Raw genomic sequence first — 13424 nt, forward strand, 5'->3', positions numbered from 1 at the left:
CGCCGCCTTTGCGGCGGATTCCGGCGGATCGGCGCGGGGGGCGGGCCGGGGGAGCGCGGGCGCGGCGGATTCGGCGGGGGAGGGGCGGGGCGGGGCGGCGGCGGCGGTTGCTTGGCCCTGGGGTTTGACGAAGGAGGTGGGAAGATGAGGAGAGGAGGGAGGAGAAAGAGGAACGGAGACGAGACGCGGTGCGGTGCGGTGGGGAAAAGGAGACGAAGACAACCGAGGAAGCGTGTTTTCTTTTCCTTTTTTTTTATTTGCTTGTTTTTCTTATTTTTTATTTATGTGCTTTTTAATTGGAGTGGGAAAAGGACTCGGTTACTCAATTTGAAGCCACTTGGATTGGATTGTATTGTGTAAAAAAAATTGGAAGTGCTTTTTTTTCTTTTGAGAGAGCTTATTTTTTTTTCTAAACACAACACACGCAGATGCTCATACATACACACATACACTTATCCCTATAAACGCTCACAAGCACATACATACACCGACCCCTATGAATGAACGCACACACACGCTACCTTATGAGCACCTAAGAGTTGGGGAAATATCAGGTGCTACCAGCACTTAGATGATACCGTGATACGGGCTTCTGGGCCATTGGATCTTAGAACCGACGGCTCCTCGAAATCTATTATACCTGCGCAAATTTTTGAGACTCTCGGATTGGTTTTCTACAAAATGTTCAAGAGCTCCCGTGAGCCATCGGATCTGAGATCCAATGGCTCCTAGGAGCCCGTATCACGGTATCACCTAACGTCTGGTATCACCTCATATCTTTCCCTTACGAGTTATTGAGTCGGCACAACATAGCCTAGTTGATAATCTTACCGAGACAATCTCATGTATAATCAAAAATATAAAGGTGAACATAGTTTGACACACAACCGTAAAATAGTAAATTTGAAAATAATACTAGAAAAAATTATTATTATTCTCTTGAAATTTCGGATATCAAACTTGAATTCTACTCGCCTGTGTATTTTCGTGAAGTATTGGCACCCGTGTGTTGTGAAGAAAAATATAATTGGACATATATATATATTGACCCCTATGAAGGGACCCACACACACCCTACCTTACGAGCACCTACGAGTTATTGAGCCGGCACAACATAGTCTAGTTGATAATCTTACCGAGACAGCCTCATGTATAATCAAAAATATAAAAGGTGAACATGGTTCTATGTGTAGTAAATCTGAAAATAATACTAGGAACATCCAACAAGAGAAACACACAAACACTTTGGCTAGGGTTTCTTGTGCCTCCCGCTGGTGTCGTCGCCGGTCTACCTCGTCTCCATGGTCTTAGGGCCATGGAGGCGTGGTGGATCCCAGTCCATGCTGTCGGGAGGACTCCATTTTTTCGTGCTCTTTTGAGTTTCGTTAGGGTATGTGCCCTGCTCAGAGAGGTGAGGCGGTGGAGGTTCTCTGAAAATGGAATAAGGTTCTCCCCGTCCCGGTGGTGTTTCTAGCGTCGTCGGGGGGCATGCGGAGGTTTGTCTCCGACGGATCTCGTGGGATTCGGTCAGCGTTTGTCTTCGGTGGATCTTGTCTTCGTTCGTCTGTGTTCGTGTCTATAGGTTGGATCATTCTAATCTACGCTTCTCCTCATCGGCGATGGTTGCTGTTTTGATGTGTTGTTCCTATGGGGCCTTTAACACGGCAACTTCCCGACTATCTACTACAACAAGGTTTGCCCACTCAGATGAGGGAGGGTCGAAGACGGCGGCACGCCTAAGGCTCGCTACAGTGCTAGTAGTCATCTCTAAGTGGTCTACGAACCCAGATCTATTTTTTACTTCTGTGTTCTTTGTACTATCTTGACAGTTGATAAATAAATCAGAAGTTATTCTCACAAAAAAAAGAAATACTAGAATAAAATACCAAACTTGGATTCTACTCACCTGTGATATTTCATGAAGTATTGGCACCCGTGTATTCTAGTGAAGAAAAATATTGGGACATTACTATTCATCAAACAGTGTTGCTAAATATAGTTTTGAGTCTTTTTCATTTTCCCCCGGAATACCATGGGTTTTATTTCGACATGAGCTTCATAAATGAGTATACCAGTCGACTATGTATATTACAAAAAGAATTCTTTTGATTTTTTTTCTAGTACTCCTTCAATCCAAATTAATTTACTTAATTGAGTTGTATTAAAGGAGCATCCATTAGTTTGGATCGTGGTGCACATCATATCCCTTCCCTCTGGCTCTCGTGCAAACTCTTTTCTAGGGTTTCTTTGCCTCTCGCCGGTGTCGGAATCATGGAGGCGTGGTGGTTCCCGACCCTTGCCGGCGGGAGGGCTCCATTTTTAGGTGTTTTTCTGAGTTTTCTTAGAGTTTGTGTCATGCTCAAGAAGATGAGACGGCAGTGACTTCTTGAAGATGGAATAAGATCCTCTCTGCTTAGCCTCCGTCTTGGTGATGTTTCAAGCGGCGTCGAAAGACGTGTGGAGCTTTATCTCCAATGGATCTCGTGGGATCCGGTCGGCATTTGTCTTCGATGGATCCGACTGGATCTGGTCTTCGTTCGTCTACATCTGTGTGTCTGCAGGTTTGATCCTTCTGATCTACGCTTTTGTTCATCAGCGACGGTTGTGTTCTGGTGCGCTGGTCCTATGGGGCCTTAGCACGACGACTTTATGATTGCCTACTACACCAATGTTTGCCCGGCTTCGACGAGGGAGGGGCGATGACGGGGGCGCGCCTTCGGCTCGCTGTAGCGCTTGTAGTCGTCGCTAGGTGGTCTACGAACCTGGAAGTAAATTTTACTTCTAGTGTTCTTTGTATTGACAATTGATGAATAGATCGAAAGTTTTTCTCACAAAAAAATAGTTTGGATCAGTGGGAGTATTATTTTTTAATTTACTTTTCATAAGAGATGCGCGTAGAACCATATTCACCAAATTTGCGTCCATGTGTATTTGAATTGATGAAAGTGGGTATCCGAATTTCTATGACGAAGACAAGTACTATAAATATGTTTACACATATTAAACCAAATGTGGATATGGACATTGTTCGCACACGAACACGTCACCGTGTACCTCCAACACCAAGGGTGATGCACCACAGCTCATGTCGAAGGAGACCCGTCCGGAAGCGCGGTACGCAAGCAATCCGGCGGGTGCTTTTGAGGACCCGAAACCCCACACGCCCGGGAGGGACCCCGCCTGGGCGCGCGGCGGCTATGGGCTGCCCTAGGTCGACCTGATCGCCCCTTTGGCATCGAGGTTCGCCGCCCTGCAACAAGAAGAACATACGAAGAACGAGGAAGAAGAAGAACTAGGGTTAAGGAGAAAAGATAAAAGGTAAAAAGTGGTAGATGATTTGATCGATTGTGTGTTGTTCAATCGGCCATCACCCCTTAGATATACAAGAGGCGGCTGGACTTCCCGTGCAAGGAAAAGGCTAGGATTCACATCCAAAACCCTAGTCAAATTCGGATTGGTTTTGTCCGAACTTTCCAAAACTGTTCGGTTTAAACTGGTTGCACCTTGCGGGTCTTTTTTGTGGTGGTAAACAATCTCGGATGGAAACGATCCCAAAAGCAATCTTGATCATTTCGACGAGGCGAACAACTTTCATGTTGAACATTTTTCGATCAAAGGTCATCTTGAGGGTCAAATCGGTCGCGCAAAATAGGTTATTCCCTCGCGTTACCCATCAGACATGTGTCTGGTGGGACGCGCCACATCTCGCCTCGTGACAGTGCTGCACTCCGATTACTCTAATTTTTGCATACAAACTTGGATTTGGACGACTTTTATATGAAAATTGATCGCTTCGACGATACGAATACAATCCGTGTAGATCACTTTTTCATTTGAGGTCGTTTTGAGGGTTTAATCGGCCAAACTGTACTCTGAATATAAGATCTTAGTACTTTGAGCATAGTTTCGGCCTTCGAGATGAAATCGGACGGCGATGACCCAAACTTCAAACATGTTCATATCAACAATACGAAACTCTTTCATATAGATCACTTATCCATTTGAGGCCATCTTAAATAAGTTCTTGACCGTGCCAAAATCTGGTGTCAATACATGCCCCCTGCTTTTCGGCAAAACTTGTGTGCCGAAAAATAACTTGCACATAGCTTGCTCTAAGGACGATGTCAACACTCCATCGGCCATTTTGCTTATGCTTAGGACGATAAGTTTATATCAGCCATTGCTTGTGTGAATATTTTGATGCAAGCTTGGGTGAAACTTTCCCAACTTCATTAATCTGACTATAAAGTTCCATAGGTATGCATGTCAAGACCATCCATCAACCATATTGTCCACCCTTCTGCTAGGATCTTGCAGATAATCAACAATGAACTTTCTTGAATCCTTACTTTGTCTGCATAAAAGTTTCGTTAGTGGCCGAGGTGGTGAGCTCCAATTCGGCCTTACCTATGTTGGCAAGAATAAGCATCGGCTATTGATAGATGTGCAATACACCATGACCGACATGGTAGCCGGATGCTTACTAAGCCAACTATCTCCAATTATCATGTCTATATATATATGAGCAATGCTAAAATAATCCAAAGTAGAAATTATATCTAGACATTTATCAAGATAAACATGAAGTGATTCGTCAAAACATTGAAATTTTTTGGATATTAGTTGCACTACTAATAACGAATCACCAAAAGCCTCAATATGTGTATCACCTATGGCAAACAACATCTCTAAACCGAATAACAATGCTTCATATTCGGCCTGATTATTTGTGCAGAAATACTCTAAACGACATGAGGCTTCAAAAACAGCACCATGAGGAGATATAAAAACAACACCAACACCTTGGCCATTGCTACAAATTTAACCATCAATATATAATCTCCATAGTATTAGAAAGACAAGGCTAATATCAACATTATGCATGTTATTAATCCGATGTTCAGTAATAAAATCAGCTATGATTTGGCCTCTTATAGATTTCAAAGATGCATAAGCCAAATCATAACCAAGCAAATTACAAGCCCACTAGCCAATTCTGGAACTATGAATTGGCCTATGCATCATATATTCAATGACATCGGTCATGATGTCTCAACTCCATTCAATCATAATATCGGCATACATATAAATTTCCATGAGCACGTACCTTATCTCGCTCTCCAATCGAACTAAGGATGATGTTAGAGTACTACAGCGGTCATGCATCCACATAATCTTAGGACGATAGATAAATATCGGCCATTACCATGTCAATTTCATTCAAAGTACATATAGCTTGCTCTTTTTCAAGGCCACAGTGGAGCAAGCTGAATCCATCAAGAGAGTGTTGGGCACCTTCCAAAAATGTACCGGCCAACTACTCAGTGAAAGCAAATGTTCCATCCTATTTAGCGAAGTATGCCCAGCTGCGACGAGAGAACAAGTAAAAAACATTCTTGGGGTACAATCAGATACCTTTGAGAGCAAGTACCTTGGTTTACCTACTCCGAAAGGAAGAATGAAGGATGAACAATTCCAACCGATTATGGACAGGCTCAGGAAAAGATGCAGTGACTGGTCAGAAAAGTTCATGTCCTTTGCAGCTAAAGAGGTCCATGTAAAATCAGTGGTCCAAGGCATTCCAACCTATATCATGAGTGTATTCATGTTATCAAAAGGTTTCTGTGGAAAATATGAGAGGATGATTAGGGACTTTTGGTGGGGAGACGAAGAAGGACACAGAAAGGTCCACTGGATGTCTTGGGAACGCATGACTAAACCCAAGAGGGAAGGCGGTATTGGGTTCAGAGATATGCATCTCTTTAACCAAGCCCTTCTTGCGAAACAAGGATGGAGGCTAATCCAAAACCCGGGCAGCCTCTGTGCGAGAGTGCTGAAGTCTAAATACTATCCCAATGGTAATCTTCTAGACACCGTCTTTGCTTCAGATGCGTCCCCGGTATGGAGAGCAATAGAGTTTGGGCTTCAGCTCCTAAAGAAGGGGCTCATCTGGAGAATAGGGGATGGCAGGAGCATACAAATCCAACGGGACCAATGGCTACCGAGAAGAGAGGGTCTATTGGCAGCAGCCTTTATCAGGAGGACTCGACTAAGGTGGGTCAACCAGCTTATGCTCCCGGATAGGAAGGAGTGGAATGAAGAACTCATCCGACAAATTTTTTACGCCTTCGATGCAGATGAGATATGCAGAATCCCGATCCCAGCCTCGGAGGCGGAGGACCGAGTAGCATGGCATCATGAGAGTAACGGAGTGTTCTCAGTGAAGAGTGCCTACAAGCTTGCTGAAAAATTGGCCCAATTAGAGCACACCCCATCGAGTTCATCAAGGGAAGCAAATGATCACAGTATCTGGGATCTCATTTGGAAAACGAAGGTGCCGGGTAAAGTTCGGATTTTTGCCTGGAGAGTAGCGACTAATACGCTAGCAACAATAGAAAATAAGCACAAGAGAACCCTTGAGCTGGATGCCATATGCAGAATCTGTGGCAATGGAAGGGAGAATGAATTCCACGCGGTTGTCATGTGCACAAAAAGCAGAGGGCTCAGATCAGCCATGAGGAAAGTATGGAATTTGCCTGAAGAAAGGAGCTTCTGGTAAACAGGTAACAACTGGTTACAGGTTCTACTTGATTCTGTAAATGAGGAGACCCGAGCAAAAATCTTACTGCTATTTTGGTGCTGCTGGCAACTGCGGGAAGACTGCGTACGGCGTGATGGCAGTCAGACAATCAGGTCTTCAGTGATGTTTCTTGAGAAATATGAGGAGGAAATTAGGATGGCAGAAACTACAAATGCTTCGTCGGACAGGAAAGTGACTAGTGGAGGGGTCAGCGCCATACAAAGGCTTCCTGAATCCCGGGCCTTGCACTGGTCCCCTCCCAGCCGAGATACAGTGAAACTGAACACTGATGCGGCCTTTGACACTGAAACTGGGATTGGAGCGGCTGTCACTGTTGCTCGAGACCATCACGGCAAAGTGCTGCTGTCCGCTTGCAAAAAGATGCCGACCTGCAGGAGCGTGGAGGAAGCAGAGGCCAGAGTAGACCTGATTGGATTACGGCTATTGGCCGGTATCCATAACGGTAAGGTAATCCTGGAGATGGACAATCAAATGATTGTGAAAGAAGTGGAATCCCAGATTCCCACGCGGTCTCACTGCTATGGCCTCATAATGGATATTAAGCATGCAATGAGTGCCTTCCCTGAATGCAAGATCGTCCATGTGAACCGATGCAGAAACAGGTTGGCGCATGAGCTAGCTGCGCTCAACAGAAGAAGTGGAGACCAGATGCTGCTAGCAGACGTACCGACTAGTCTACGAGCTATGATGGAAGCTGAATGTACTAGTCTTACATGAGTAGCGTTGTCTACTCTACATCTCAAAAAAAAAGAGTACATATAGCTGAAATAAACAAATGAAATGACAAATCAAGTATTTTGTCCCTTTGGATCAGCAACAAACTTGTAGCTAATCAAATATATAGTGATTTGGCAATACCCTTTCATGATCTAAGAAATTATATTGCATCCATGGATTAAAATAAGCCCATTGAGGGTTACCAATCATACCTGATGATGAATTCCATGGCATAGGCGTTAATGGCATAGTTGAAAAATATGGATAATGTGTATACTGAAGATGTTGAAACCTTTGGCTTGGTCCTTCATAGTTTTCACTCTTTTCCTTCTTCACCTTCGCCGCACTTCTTGTAATGGAAGCTTGCACATAATTATTATTTTGAGTACTTCCTTTGGGAACCCATGCCATGTTCCTTTCTTCCAGTTCTTGTGCATTAAATTTTTGTAACTCCTTCTTTTGCCAATACGATAAGCCGAGTGAGCACCTCGACTGTGATTTTGTTTCAACCAATGGCAATTCTTTTTGGGCCTTGTGCACCCTCAACTTCTTTTCTTCAGATTTGGCACTCTGATTTTTATCAATTGATTGCTTCACTTCTTTGCCTTTTGTAGCCAATGCCAACATTTTAATTGGCTCTTTTTTATTTGAGATCAAATCTGAAGTAGCACACTTACGGCCATCTCTTTTCACGCGGTAAACTTGCTTTACCACCTCTTTCTTCTTCCCCGAGCTCTGGACCGATTCCTTATGATTGAAATGGTCTTTGACGCGTGATTGTTCTAATGTTAATCTTCTTGGAGCTGCATAGTATTGGTGAGATGGTCTAAAATAAGATGGAGAATTTGCCCTTGTATCATACCTGTCCCATGATAAATATTGATCTATATGAGCATAGGGAGGCATCCACGGCATTGGCATTGGCGGCCCAAAGTATGGATATGAATATGTTGCATTAAAATTATCACTTTGCCAATACCGATCCTCATATTTGTGCCTTGGGGGTGATCTTGGTTTCTTTGCATGATTTGGCCGATAAGCATTCTTCTCTTCACTCTTCTTTTGATATTTATCCAATAGTTCAGCGAAGGTGATTTTTGATCTCATACACTTGCGCTTATTTTGGCCTTTGTTTTCTTTTGGTTTGCTTTCATCGATCATTGGATTTGCTTGCTGCCCCCCCCCCCAGTCCTTGGCATCTCCATTTTAGCTTCGATGGTATTTTCGCCCTCAAGATTATGTTCATTATGCTCTTCAACAACTTCTTTGCTTGAAAGCTTGATCCCATCACCTGCAGTTTTTACCTTCTCTTTAAATGGATCGGCTTGAAGCAGCCGATGCAAAAACTTTCTGCCATCGGGACCAATCGGAATAGACTGGTCATCTCTTGGTATCTCAACAAATTTCAATTGTCCTTTATCAATGGCTGATTTAACTATTTGATGAAACATGTTGCAATCCTCAAAATTATGCTTGGACGAATCATGCAACTTACAATACATTCGTCCCTGGACAGATGGCTCAACATGGTGATCAAGAATTCTAATATAACTATTTCTCAACGACAAATCAAATATTTGATCACACATGCTTGGATTGAAGGTAAACTTCTTATTGTTTAGCCGGTCTTGCTGTGAGAACGGCTTTGGAGGTAAGCAAACAAATGGTTCAGATTTGGAATGTCGCCATTCGGCTATACAATGTGTTTTGCACTCTATATCCGATGTCTTTCGATAAGATATCATAATAGCATCGGTTTTCTCAAAAAAAATAACCTTGGCTTTCAATTTCTGAAACGAAAATAGTTAGCGCATATATGTCTCAGTGGAGACCAAATGCAAGCCAAGTAATAAATAAGCAAAGCTACCCAATTAGATATGAACTTTAGATAAAGCAATAGGGAAAGCCTTGGCTGCAACAATAAGTCACTATCGGTCTTTATAAATGGCGCAATGGGTTGCCCGATATGCTCAATAACAATTTTATTGCTAACAAGTAAATTACCCTTCTTCATTGGTCTTTCAAAATTACTTATGAGAATATTTCTTATAGATGCATCAATAATGAAGTTGCGACCAAATCTGAATATAGGTAAATTACTCGCTATGTATACTGTCGTGGTTCTAAGACTGGCAGTAGAAAGGGGGGTAGGTATAGAGAGGCAAGATCTCAGCTATGGTGAAGGTGTACACACAGGGTTTACGAGTTCATGCCCTTCGCGGAGGAAGTAATAGCCCTACGTCTCGGTGCCCGGAGGCGGTCGACAGGATTATATGTGTGATGTTACAAGGGGTGCCAACCCTTGTGCCAGAGGAGGGGGTGGCTTATATAGAGTGCGCCAGGACCCTAGCCAGCCTCCATTACAAGGGGCTTAATGTACATAAAGTAGGGGCGTTACTGATAACGCCAGTCATAAGTGTTATTAATGACCTTAAAGACTACGGAGTGAATGTATGACAGTTGCAGTGCCGAGTGACTCCTGGCCTTCAGTAGGTCGAGTGATTCCTCATATGGTCGAGTGACAATAGGTAGGAGGGACACCCGAGTGATATGATTGGTCTAGTGGATTGCACTCGACACCTTTGATTGGGGGTTCTTCGTTGCCTCTTGGACTTCTTGTCTTCTAGGGTAGTGACCTTGGGTAGGACGTATAGGTCAGGCCTATGACCCTACCCGGGTCTGTATCCTCATCAGTAGCCCCCGAATGGATTAAGGTTCGAGTGGAAGGTAGGTTGAAGTTGAACTCGTTTCGAGTTTTGCGTCTCGCGAGTGTTTTACGCAGGATGGAAGGCTTACATTGGTACTTTAGCATCGATTCAGTCGCCTTGATCCATTCAGAGAGTTGCCGACTCAACTTGTAGCGGCATCTGTCGAGTGCGGCCTTAGGGTGCAAAATCTTTGGCGCGATTGATAGCAGTGTATCCCGGATTTCACGGGATACGAAATTTCGGGGAAGCGCGCGGGATGGGGCGTGCCGAAGTAAGCGGGGCAGATAAACAGTAGCGCCTCGATCCTCACGCCACCTTTTTCGCCATGTACATTGTGCGTGACTGTTGCAGGATTTGACAGGATCGCCTGGTCCCACGCGTCAGCCACTCGGAAGTGGCCCTTTATAAGGCGATGGAGCCGAGGCATTCGCAATGTGCGTATCTATTTTCCCTTCTTCTTCCTCTGCTTCTCCACTGCATCCAGCTCCTCTGCCCTCAACTCTGCCGCTCCGCCACCATGGTGAAGGATAAAACAGCAGCGCTGGAGCGCGCGAAGAAGGCGACGGGGGCGGCGAAGGGCAAGACGTAGAACCGCGGGTCGTCATCACGATCGGGGCTGCTGCTAGGCTGGATCCAGGGCGATTGGATCCGGTCTTCGCTCCGGCAGGAAGATCTGGATGAGGTGGTGGAGTCCGGGCTGATCGTCAAGGGTGCAGCAAGGCTGCCTGAGGGGGAGACGGGGCCGCAGCCTCGACCGGGTGAGTGTGTACTGCTCGCCACCCATGTCGACCGGGGCTTCTCGCTTCCTCCGCACCCCTTCTTCCGGGGTTTCCTGAACTTCTTCGGTGCCCAACTCCACCATTTGTCTCCCAATACCATCACGTACCTTGTCGCGTTCATGTTGATGTGTGAAAACTTTTTGGGGTGTCGACCGCACTGGGGTCTAACATATTTTCACCATCTGTTCCCAGTCGGTGAAGAAAGCGAAAACGAGTGACTCAAAAACCCATGCCATTCAGATGTGTGGGGGTTTGGGTATCCAGAAGAGGCAGAGGAGTTCTTTCCCTTCCATGACTCTCCCCGAGTCGGTTAGGGGCTGGCAGTCGACCTGGTTCTACTGCCAGGACCTCCCAACTCCAGGTCAGTCGACCGGCCTTCCCCACTTCACTTTTGACCGTGTCCAGAATCCTTCCTCACTGAAAGTGACTGCTGCTGAGAACATGGAGACAAAGATGCTGGTTGAGAAAGTAGTCCAACTGATTAATGAGGGTGTCACTGGCATGGACCTGCTGGAAGTATTCCTCAGTCGATGCATCCAACCTCTTCAGGCCCGTGACCATCCCATGTGTCTGTACTCTAGGGCCGACGACACTGCTCGTGTTCATCTAGAGGAAGTGCCAGCTAAGACCGTGGCCATGTGGTTGAAGAGCATTACAGGCAACCAGGACAACCCCAGAGGAGCCAAGAGAGTTGCCCCCTTTAGTGATGACAAATCAGCCTGACAAGGTTTGTTCTTTATTCCGACTATCTTTGCATACACATTCTGACCGTCCTTAAGCTCGATTGACTTTCACTCGACTTCTTGCCTTGTAGGTTTTTACTGACATGTATTCGATTCCCAACGGTGAACAAGTTATAGAGCAGGACCAGGAGGGAGAGGCCAGCGCGGAGGAGAGCGGTGAATGGGAATCTTCGGATGAAGACGAGGAGGAGGAAAGCGAGGAGTTAGACGACGAGGAAGTGGTCGACTCGCGGCTGCGCTCTGAACGCTGATCCAAGCAACGCCATGACCCGGCGGGCGGGCGCGGAAAGAGCGCGGCCCCAAATACCCACACGCAGAAACGCACTCGGACGTCGACTCCGGAGCCGACAGAGAAGGTCGCCAAGCAGCCCAAGGTTGCTCCTCCAAAGACTCGGAAGACTATGCCGAGGATCAAGATGGACGTCCCTGTCGCTTCGGGGTGAGTATCTTTCTTGCATTTATCTAAGCCGACTGAAGCTTCTGTTCTGACCAAATGGATCATGTATCTTTCTAACCCAACCTCTACTGCAACTGACATGGATATCGACAAAGCTCTAGGAGACGAGGAGACCGACGACGTGGCCACCTCCCGAGCTGGTAAGTCCGTTCACCAGACCTCATTTTGTCGATTGAGTTGTCGGCCGACTGAATTTCCAATGTTTTTCTTTTGCTGCAGTTCCGCGAGATGTCATCGTGCTTCCTGATGATGAAGAAGAAGAAGTGCCTCTACAGGAGAGGAGGAGGAGAGGCGGGGGCTCAAGTAGGAGAAGGCTTGAAGTTCAAGCCCCTCAGTCGACGCCGGTGCTTGAGGCGGTGGTCGAGCGTTCCGGAGATCCGGTTCGGACCAACGTCACATTCGCCAGCCCGCTGACGACTGATCGTCTGTCGTGGTCGACTGTTCCGGCTCCTGCTGCTCCAGTGCAACTCCACGTGTCTGACCCTGTAGCTGCTTCGGCCGCCTTGGAGCCATCACTTTTTGCTGCATATTAGACTCCAGACGATTCGCCAAGTGCTGCCAGGGAGGCTCTTTGCCAGGTGAACCTTGTCATGGAGCAAGTGAAGGTGATGCACGAGGCCAGCCAGGTGGCCTATAACGCCAGCACCGCCCTGCAGACCAATGTTAAGGTCAGTGAACTCCCGACTGAACTTTTGAATGTTGTTTTTATATCTGATCACCCACTGGGGTGTGTGAGTGATTCCTGGATAAGGGGGTATCCGGACAGCCGGACTATGTACTTTGGCCGGACTGTTGGACTATGAAGATACAAGATTGAAGACTTCGTCCCGTGTCCGGATGGGACTCTCCTTTGCGTGGAAGGCAAGCTTGGCGATTCGGATGTAGATCTCCTTCTCTGTAACCGACTCTGTGTAACCCTAGACCCTCCGGTGTCTATATAAACTGGAGGGTTTAGTCCGTAGGGCAACAACAATCATACCATAGGCTAGCTTCTAGGGTTTAGCCTCTATGATCTCGTGGTAGATCAACTCTTGTAACACTCATATCATCAAGATCAATCAAGTAGGAAGTAGGGTATTACCTCCATCGAGAGGGCCCGAACCTGGGTAAAACATTGTGTCTCCAGTCTCCTGTTACCATTAGCCTTAGACGCACAGTTCGGGACCCCCTACCCGAGATCCGCCGGTTTTGACACCGACATTGGTGCTTTCATTGAGAGTTCCTCTGTGTCGTCGCTGTAAGGCTCGATGGCTCCCCCAACCTTCAACAACGCAGTCCAGGGTGAGACTTTTCTCCCCGGACAAATCTTCGTATTCGGCGGCTTCGCACTGCAGGCCAACTTTCTTGGCCATCTGGAGCAGATCGACAGCTACACCCCCGGCCATCAGGTCAGGTTTGGGAACTTGAATTACACGGCCT

The sequence above is a fragment of the Triticum dicoccoides genome, chromosome 3B (assembly GCF_002162155.2).
Source record: "Triticum dicoccoides isolate Atlit2015 ecotype Zavitan chromosome 3B, WEW_v2.0, whole genome shotgun sequence".
NCBI lineage: Eukaryota > Viridiplantae > Streptophyta > Magnoliopsida > Poales > Poaceae > Triticum > Triticum dicoccoides.